Genomic DNA, 8,105 nt, shown 5'->3' with positions numbered 1-8,105 from the left:
AAGTGGAAACAAGTCCTGCCAGAGAATTAAGTGGATGTGCTTTAATAGGAGAAGGGGGATGGGGAGAGAAGGGTCCAGAGGTGCATCATTAGCTGGGAAGAGAGAGCCCAAGAGAATTTCAGAGTGCAGCATTCCACACGCAACCAATGCACAGGCCAGTACACCTTGGGGAGTCAGGCAAAAGGAGGTTGGGAGTTTTGGCAGGTGAGATGGAGAACAAAGGCTATGGAAGCAAACTTGACCTTTGCCCTAGTTTGCTTACCCTCCATTTGTGGAAGGATTTCTGATTGCATAAGACCCAGATAAACTAGAAGAATGCGAAGAGTCTTGTCTTCCGAAAAAGGAGAAGATAATTCATCCTTACTTAATAAAATATAAAGATGGAAAGGAGGATTAAAAAGATGTTGTGTTTCTGAAGAGGAAGAGAGAAAGGAAGCTGGTTAACTTTAAAGTTTGGATAAAGGATCATGTTAGAAAGTAGAAAAAATTTAAAAAGCAAACTACAGATTAAATGATTCAGGAAATTTTATCTTTAAGACACTCAGAATGAGCTTTCTCTTCTCCTTTCCAAATGATATTGCTTCTGTAATGACTGTAGTTGTGATTCACCAAGAGTCTGTTCACAAGGGACTGAGATCCCTGGCTGTGAGAATGGAACAGAAAGCTATTTTGGAGTATGTTCTGAAGTCTATTAGTAATTATAAAATTTGTAATTTATTTGAATATTTTTATGGACCCTTGTATAAATCAGAATTCTGTTTTGAGTGTGTCTGATTCCAAACTCCTGAAATTCCCACTGCACTGAAGAATCTCCAGCATGATCACATATCCTAGGGGTGATAGACTCACCAGCCTATACTTGGCTCCCAATTAAAAATCACTGCAAAAGAGAGCAATTCACTGCTACTATGGTGTCAGATTCTATATCTCAAAATATGGGTCCAAATAAAGATTAGATTGCTGTGCTATTTTAGATTGATTGGCAGATAAGAAGATGGAGAAACAGGAATACGGACAAGGCAAGGAAAAGTTGAATAACATAGTCTTTAGAAGCTCTATGACAGTTTCAAGGGGCAGCAATGGATGACATAATTTCTCCCTTACCAAAAGTCGGTTTGTTGGTTTCTCTTTATGCTTAAGCATTTGTTTGTCTAAAAAGATTATTCACTGAGGTTGGTTCTGGACAGAGCAATAAACTGGGCAGCTAAATGAACCTTCTGATCTGTTTATAAAGAGAGGGATGGAATTAATACTATGAACATTATAGGATACCTCATTAATTAATTTCAGGTTATATTAGCAAATGGACTGAGAGTTTCAGTAGGAGAGAAATTGGTTTTAGAATATAGGTAGGAAAGTAAATTATGTAAATAAAGAAGAAATAGAGCCTATCTTGGTACAATCACAGGATTTAGCAGGAATTCTAATCTTCCTGATGTTGCAGTCTGAGATGTTTAACTATCTGTATTGTCTGAAATTGTCTCTATATTTTAAAATATTAAAATCCAAATTGAGTTAAAATTCTATAAGAGGTACATTAAATCACGCATTCAAAAATTATGAAATACGTGCTGTGTGTCAGGCTCAGTTTCTGCAGCAACAAAGGATTTAACAAAGAAAGAACAAATCCTCTGTTCTTAGATTTTGTTGGGGATCCTAAGCATATTAGTATATTCTTGAACTTCTGGAATGTCTTCATATATAGTATTGATGTGATTTCTTGCCAATTTTAACAAAAACTAAGCAAAGCAATTCCTTGAATGAAGAACATCAGTGCCTCTTCTCAGGGGAAGGGTGCTGAAGTTGGGGACTGAGGTGGGAAAACTAAAGAGAACATGCCACACTCCACAGTCTCTCTTAGAAGAGGAGTGAATCTTTAGACACGTGGTAGGTGGTTTCAACTTTGAAAAAAAGGGGAAGCAGAAAGTCAAACAACTTCAATATCTAAAAAATATTATATGGGGAGCACATGCAGAAAAATAAGAAAAAGTGTAAGGACCTAAAAGCAAGAGATCCAGAAGAGAGATTGCTAGAGGAAAACCAGCAAGTGAACAACAACAGTGGATGAAGAATTATGTTGAAAGTAAAGTAAGGGCTAGGTCAAAGGCCAGAGGAAAAGTCTGGAAAAGGAGGATTTACAAAGTTTATAATTGTGATTTTTCAGGCCTTTTGTGTAAGAATGCACTCAAAATTACAGTGCAATTTGAAACAGATGTGAAAATTAAAATGTTGAACCAACTGACCAAAACAGGCATTAAAGAGTAAAGCTTATTTCAATAGAGAACTCTGTTTTGTTTCTTCAGTTCAAATTTACATAACACCCTACAGGTGCAACACATAAGGGAATATAAGGATGTATAAAATATAGCCTCTACTTTGGAGAAGTTTCCAGAAACATAAAGGAGAAATATAAGCTTACTGAGGTATCCAACGTGATATATTCCAAGACAGGGTGGGCAACAGGTGCTTGCAAATAACACGGGATCATAATTTCATATACTGTGAGTGGATAAGTGAAGACTTGCTTGAAGAATTGATAACTAAGGAGAATCCTGAAGGACCAAGAGCCATTAGTAGTCAGGGGATTATCCATTGCAGAGGGGACAGGGTGTAGAAAATATGAAGAATTGCAAGTAGTCAAGGTTAGTGGAACTTAAGTTATGAGGGAAAAGATGAGCACCTTGTAAATGATGAGGCAAGGAAATAAGGAAGGTCATGTCCACGAAGAGCTTTTTAGGGCACATAAAAGACATTAAAATTCTCAGAAAATAGTCAACACTGGAAGAGGAGAAGGATTGGAGAGGGAGCAAGATTTCACCTTGAGCATATAGCATGTGAGGTGTCTGTGAAACTTACAACTGGTGATGTATACTTAGCAATGTTTTTCTTTTGGAAAGTTCTGGCCTTTTGAATCCATCATACAAATGATCAAATGACAAGTCTTTTTGAGGAAGTGAAATCATCCTTGAAGAATATGGAGTCAAAAGAATAACAACCAGAAAAGAGGAAGGAAGAGGTCTCAAGATAGAATATTGGGGAAGAGCCATCTATTATAGATGAACAGAGAGTGAGGAGATTGTGTAGGACACTGAAAAGAGAGACCTGGAGTTAGGAGGAAAATCAGACTGATGGCACAGAATGCATCTGAAGAACGACTGAACTTCAATTAAAAAAGTATATTGTGAGGATGCCACAAAATAATTATAAAAATAGGCCGTTGGTTTCAATACTGAAGTTCTTGTAGGTGTTATGTTGGGGGGGAGGGGATGGAGAGGCGGGTAGAAGTGAAAGTCAGGTTGCAGAGGCTTAAAGCCAAAACTGAGTAGGGGTAAGATGAGAAGGTGGAGATACTGATATCTTTCAAAGAAATTAAAAACACAATGAAAAAAGGCACAACCTGGAAGACTATATTCAGTGACATTAAAAGTGGTTTTAGCTTAAAGGGGACCGCAGTAAATTAACTGAAATGGAACATGAATGCATATAAGGATATTCCTTTTGTAAATATCTTGAACAAACATTTTCTCACACTATTGATAAAATAGTTGCAGGTTAAACATCTATTAGTTAAGAATAAGGAATACAAGCACAATGGAACATGAATTCATATAAGGATATTCCTTTTGTAAATATCTTGAACAAACATTTTCTCACACTATTGATAAAATAGTTGCAGGTTAAACATCTATTAGTTAAGAATAAGGAATACAAGCACAGAAGAATAAAAAGACAAAGGATAATCTCAGGATCCAGTGTTGTGTTTGGTTGACTGTTTGTCTTCCAGGAGAACTGCATCTTACCCTTAAAGCAATGCTCGGATAGTAACAACTGAAGAGAATTCATATTCTTAATTATCTGGAAATGTGCTATATCCAAGGTTTGTCTTGGAAAAAGAACATTTACATACACATGAAATAACATCTTGTTTCCCCTAACTTATTTCTAAATCCAATTCATGTAATGAATTACAGTCAATCAACTAAATTCTTAAATTTTGAGGGATAAAGAGTGATCTGAGAAAAAGATGGATTGTTTTACTATAATATAGATCCTGAAGGAATAATCTGCTGCTCATACATGTAAAATTCAGAAAGACTGTTGGAACTGTGGCAATATTGATTATGATGAGAAAGAAGAAAATAAATATGGAGTGGTCTGCTTGGCTTTTATACGCACAGTGTTATGTTACAGAATTTGAATATCTACCTCCTCATTAAATCTCTTTGATTTTTACATGCCAACTGGGTAGATTTCAAAAGCAGTGATGAGAAACCACACAGCAATAACAACTTTTATTCTGCTGAGATTGACGGATGACCCACCACTGCAAATCCTGATTTTTATCTTTCCACTTCTCACCTACATGCTTAGTGTAACAGTGAATCTGACTATTACACCCTCATGTTGGTGGACTCCTGTCTTAAAACACCTATGTACTTTTTCCTCAGAAATTTTTCTTCTCTAGAAGTCTCACTTACCACTGTTGCAATTCCTAGATTCCTGTTCAGTATATAAACTGAGGACAATACAGTTACCTACAATGCTTGTACAGGTCAACTATTTTTTGTTATTCTCTTTGGAACAACAGAATTTTTTCTCCTGGCATCCATGTCCTATGATCGGTACGTTGCTATCTGCAAACCCCTTCATTACATGACTGTCATGTGTCCCTTATTAGTCCTCTGCTGTTGGGTGTCTGGCTTCATGATCGTTCTGCTACCCCTTAGCTTGGACCTCCAGCTAGAATTCTGTGACTCCAATGCCATTGGTCACTTTAGCTGTGATGTAGGTCCCCTTCTGAAGATCTCATGCTCAGACACCTGAGTAACAGAACCAATGATTACCCTCGTGGCTGTATCTGCACTCATCATCACCCTAGAGTGTGTGCTTCTGTCCTACACATGCATCATCAGGACAATTCTGAGATTCCCCTCAGTCCAACAAAGAAGAAAGGCCTTTTCTACCTGCTCATCCCACATGATCGTGGTTTCTATTGCCTATGGAAGCTGCATCTTCATCTGTGTCAGGCCCTTGGCAAATGACCAGATGGCCGTAAATAAAGGAGATGTGGTGCTCATTAGTTCTGTTGCTCCCTTGTTGAACTGCTTCATTTACACCCTGAGGAATAAGCAAGTGAAACAAGCTTTCAGTCATTGTATAAAGAGGATTATATTACTTCAGAGCCATATGTGGCTCCTTTATTGTTTTGAAATGATTTACTGTCCTCTATTTTTTCCATCTTTATTGAGGAATAATTGACAAATACACAATGAGATATCATCTCACACGTGTTGTTGTTGATGATGTGGAGAAAAGGGAACACCTGTACAACTGATAGTTGGAATGTAATTTGGTTCAGCCACTGTGGAAAACAGTGTGGTGTTTCCTCAAAAAATTAAAAATAGAACTACCATAGGATCCAACAATTCCATTCCTGGGTTTATATCCAAAGGAAATGAAATGAGTGCCTTGAAAAGATAGCTACACACCCATGTTTATTGCAGCATTATTCACATGTGGATTCTTTTGATCCAGAGACTTGACCTGTCACATACACATACCTGACATTTATTCAAGGAACAGAGAAAAGACAACCTAAGAAACACTATCATTCAGAGAGGATAAGAATTGAAAAAACACAGCAGTCACTGGTCAATACTAAGTCTAAAATACTGCTTGACAGACTTCCCAAGGGCCCCTTACTCTGTGGCTACGGTAAGCTTCTGAATTAGTTTGCGCTTGTGTTCCTTGAGAATAGCACTTCAATTAATTGTACTTCATTGAGTCACCATCTGAGAGATCTTTGCCTATTATTCTATTTGGCCATATTCAGAGATGTTCTAAAAACATTTATAAAACATTAAAAAAATAGATCTTCCTTGGGGCTGAGTATATTTCTCAGCCTTCTTTTTTTTTTTCCATAGTATGTGTGAGCACAAAACTGATCTAAAGTTAATCTCTCTCAGCCCAGGCTAAATGCTCAAAAACATAAACTTTTATTTAAATACACCTGATTCTTGTTTATACTATGTGCCAATAGTCTCACATACTTTTCTACTTAAAAATGTGCTTCCTTAGATTTAACTACAGATGGCTTGAACTTAAGAGACTTTCACGGCAGAGCTATACCCTTAGTTTCTTTTGAAAAACTCCTATATCCAACAGAAATGGTTTACTTAATATTAAGACATTTACTTAATAGGTTCAGAGGTTCATCACTGACATGGTCTTGACATGAGACTTTTAATATGTCTCAAAGAACATCTAAATTTTCTATCTTACATGTTGAAGATAAGAATTGGTTGCATCTTTCAATTCTGCAATTCTAAAAGAGTTTTATATATTCTCTATTCCCATCCATACTAAACATCAACCTGACCAATTCTTTTCCCAACTTATTTACTTTTAGTAGCAAATTTTGGAATACAAGTAATAACAAACAGGTTGTTTCCAAACTACCATTCCTAAATCCACAAACACTCTTGGTATATTATTTGTCTTTTGAATTGCCTCACATAGAAGATTACCAAAATTTTTGTCACCATATCATTATATGTTCTTACATATTTTCACTTCAGGACAAATCTATGTCTCAAGAAATAAAATTCTCATGTATGGAGAGGCAATGAATAATTATGGGAAAAATCCTCCATATGTACATAATAATTAAAAGACAAATAATTATAATTTATACCTGAATTTAACAAAGTTGGTTGCATATTGATAATTTACAAAATTAATTGAATTTCTATATAGCAGAAACTTGCTATATATATTTATAATCAGAAAATGGCATCAAACTATTCAAATGCCTGGTAGCAAAGGGAGCACAAGACATATGGATAGGAAACAATGAAACATTATTGATAAAAATTAGGGTGGAATTAAATACATGAAAAATTATACCATCCGTGTCTAAGGATTAGATCTGATCATTGATTTAGACCATATACTGCATCTAGCAGGATGGTGTCCTATCCTTGCAGTGTATCAGCTCCAAACTGATGCCTCAGGACGGTACCTTTAAAGGCTTTTCTATCACTCCATCATGTCAGAAGATTTCGGTGGCATGATAGGACCAGTGGTGCCCATAGTTATGCATAGATAAGTAACCAGTGCATAACTTGTTTTGGTATAAAGTGTATCGCTTGGTCCTAGGTGATGTTAAACTGAATTCCATGTGAGTGGATCAAACTATCACAAACTGATACTAGCACAGGCTCTGTGAATAGTAAAAGTAAACCTACAGCAGGAATATATATCAATACCAATGAAGATATATCATTGCCACTTCTAGACTAGAAAAGGGAACCAATGTAATCAACATTACATCAGGTGACTTGTTGGTATCCTTAAGGGATAGTGCCATATTGCGTGCTCAGTGTTAGCTGCCAAATGAGACATTTGGCAGTTAAATAAGTCTTGGTGAGTTGGAGCTCATTCTGGCCCAAGCATAGCCACTAGACTTGTCACTAAGACTTCTTCATTTATATAGTTACTGTACTAGCACTGAGCTGGCCATTGGTAGAAGATGGCAGATACTGATTGGATTAATTTTCATTTCATTTCCTCATTTTCTTGTTGGTTAGTTTTTTAGTTTTTTCAGTTCCTCTTCCATGCTGCATGCTCTCTGGTTGGCCTTAACATACAATAAAATTATCTTCACATTTCATGCCCATTTACAAGAGTTAACTACATACTTCTTCCGCAGATACTCTCATTGCTAATATTTTAGTCTTCCTCCTTCTAGTCCCCTGATCAAGTCAAGCCACTCACCACTGTCAGTTAACAAATATTCATTCTTAAGCCACTTTGCTTTCTACACAAAGAGGATGAGTAGGTGCATGAACTATCCCAGGTTCTGACCACTGGGAAGATTTCCCCTAGCTGCTGTCTTTCAGAACCTCAATTGAGCAGGGCTCAGAAGAAATGTATATTTAATTTACAACCATATACCCAACCAATGGATGTGTGAATAAAGCTATCTTTCTTTCCCTGTCACCAGGTCACAGAGACCTGCTTTATGGCCAAAGGTTTAAGCCGAGGAAAGCGAGATTACATTTTCATTTGTATCTCGAGTTGGGAAGGAACATTATAGAGACGTC

At 36.7% G+C, this 8,105-nt stretch overlaps 1 pseudogene; it reads left to right on the top strand.

Annotated features, from left to right (window-relative positions):
• Positions 1 to 4,264: 4,264 nt before the first annotated feature.
• On the top strand, positions 4,265 to 5,259 carry LOC106822812 (olfactory receptor 6C2-like; annotated as a pseudogene).
• Positions 5,260 to 8,105: the final 2,846 nt, after the last annotated feature.

Source organism: Equus asinus, chromosome 22 (assembly GCF_041296235.1).
Source record: "Equus asinus isolate D_3611 breed Donkey chromosome 22, EquAss-T2T_v2, whole genome shotgun sequence".
In the NCBI taxonomy this organism is placed as follows: domain Eukaryota; kingdom Metazoa; phylum Chordata; class Mammalia; order Perissodactyla; family Equidae; genus Equus; species Equus asinus.
This window is presented reverse-complemented; position numbering and strand designations above follow the sequence as displayed.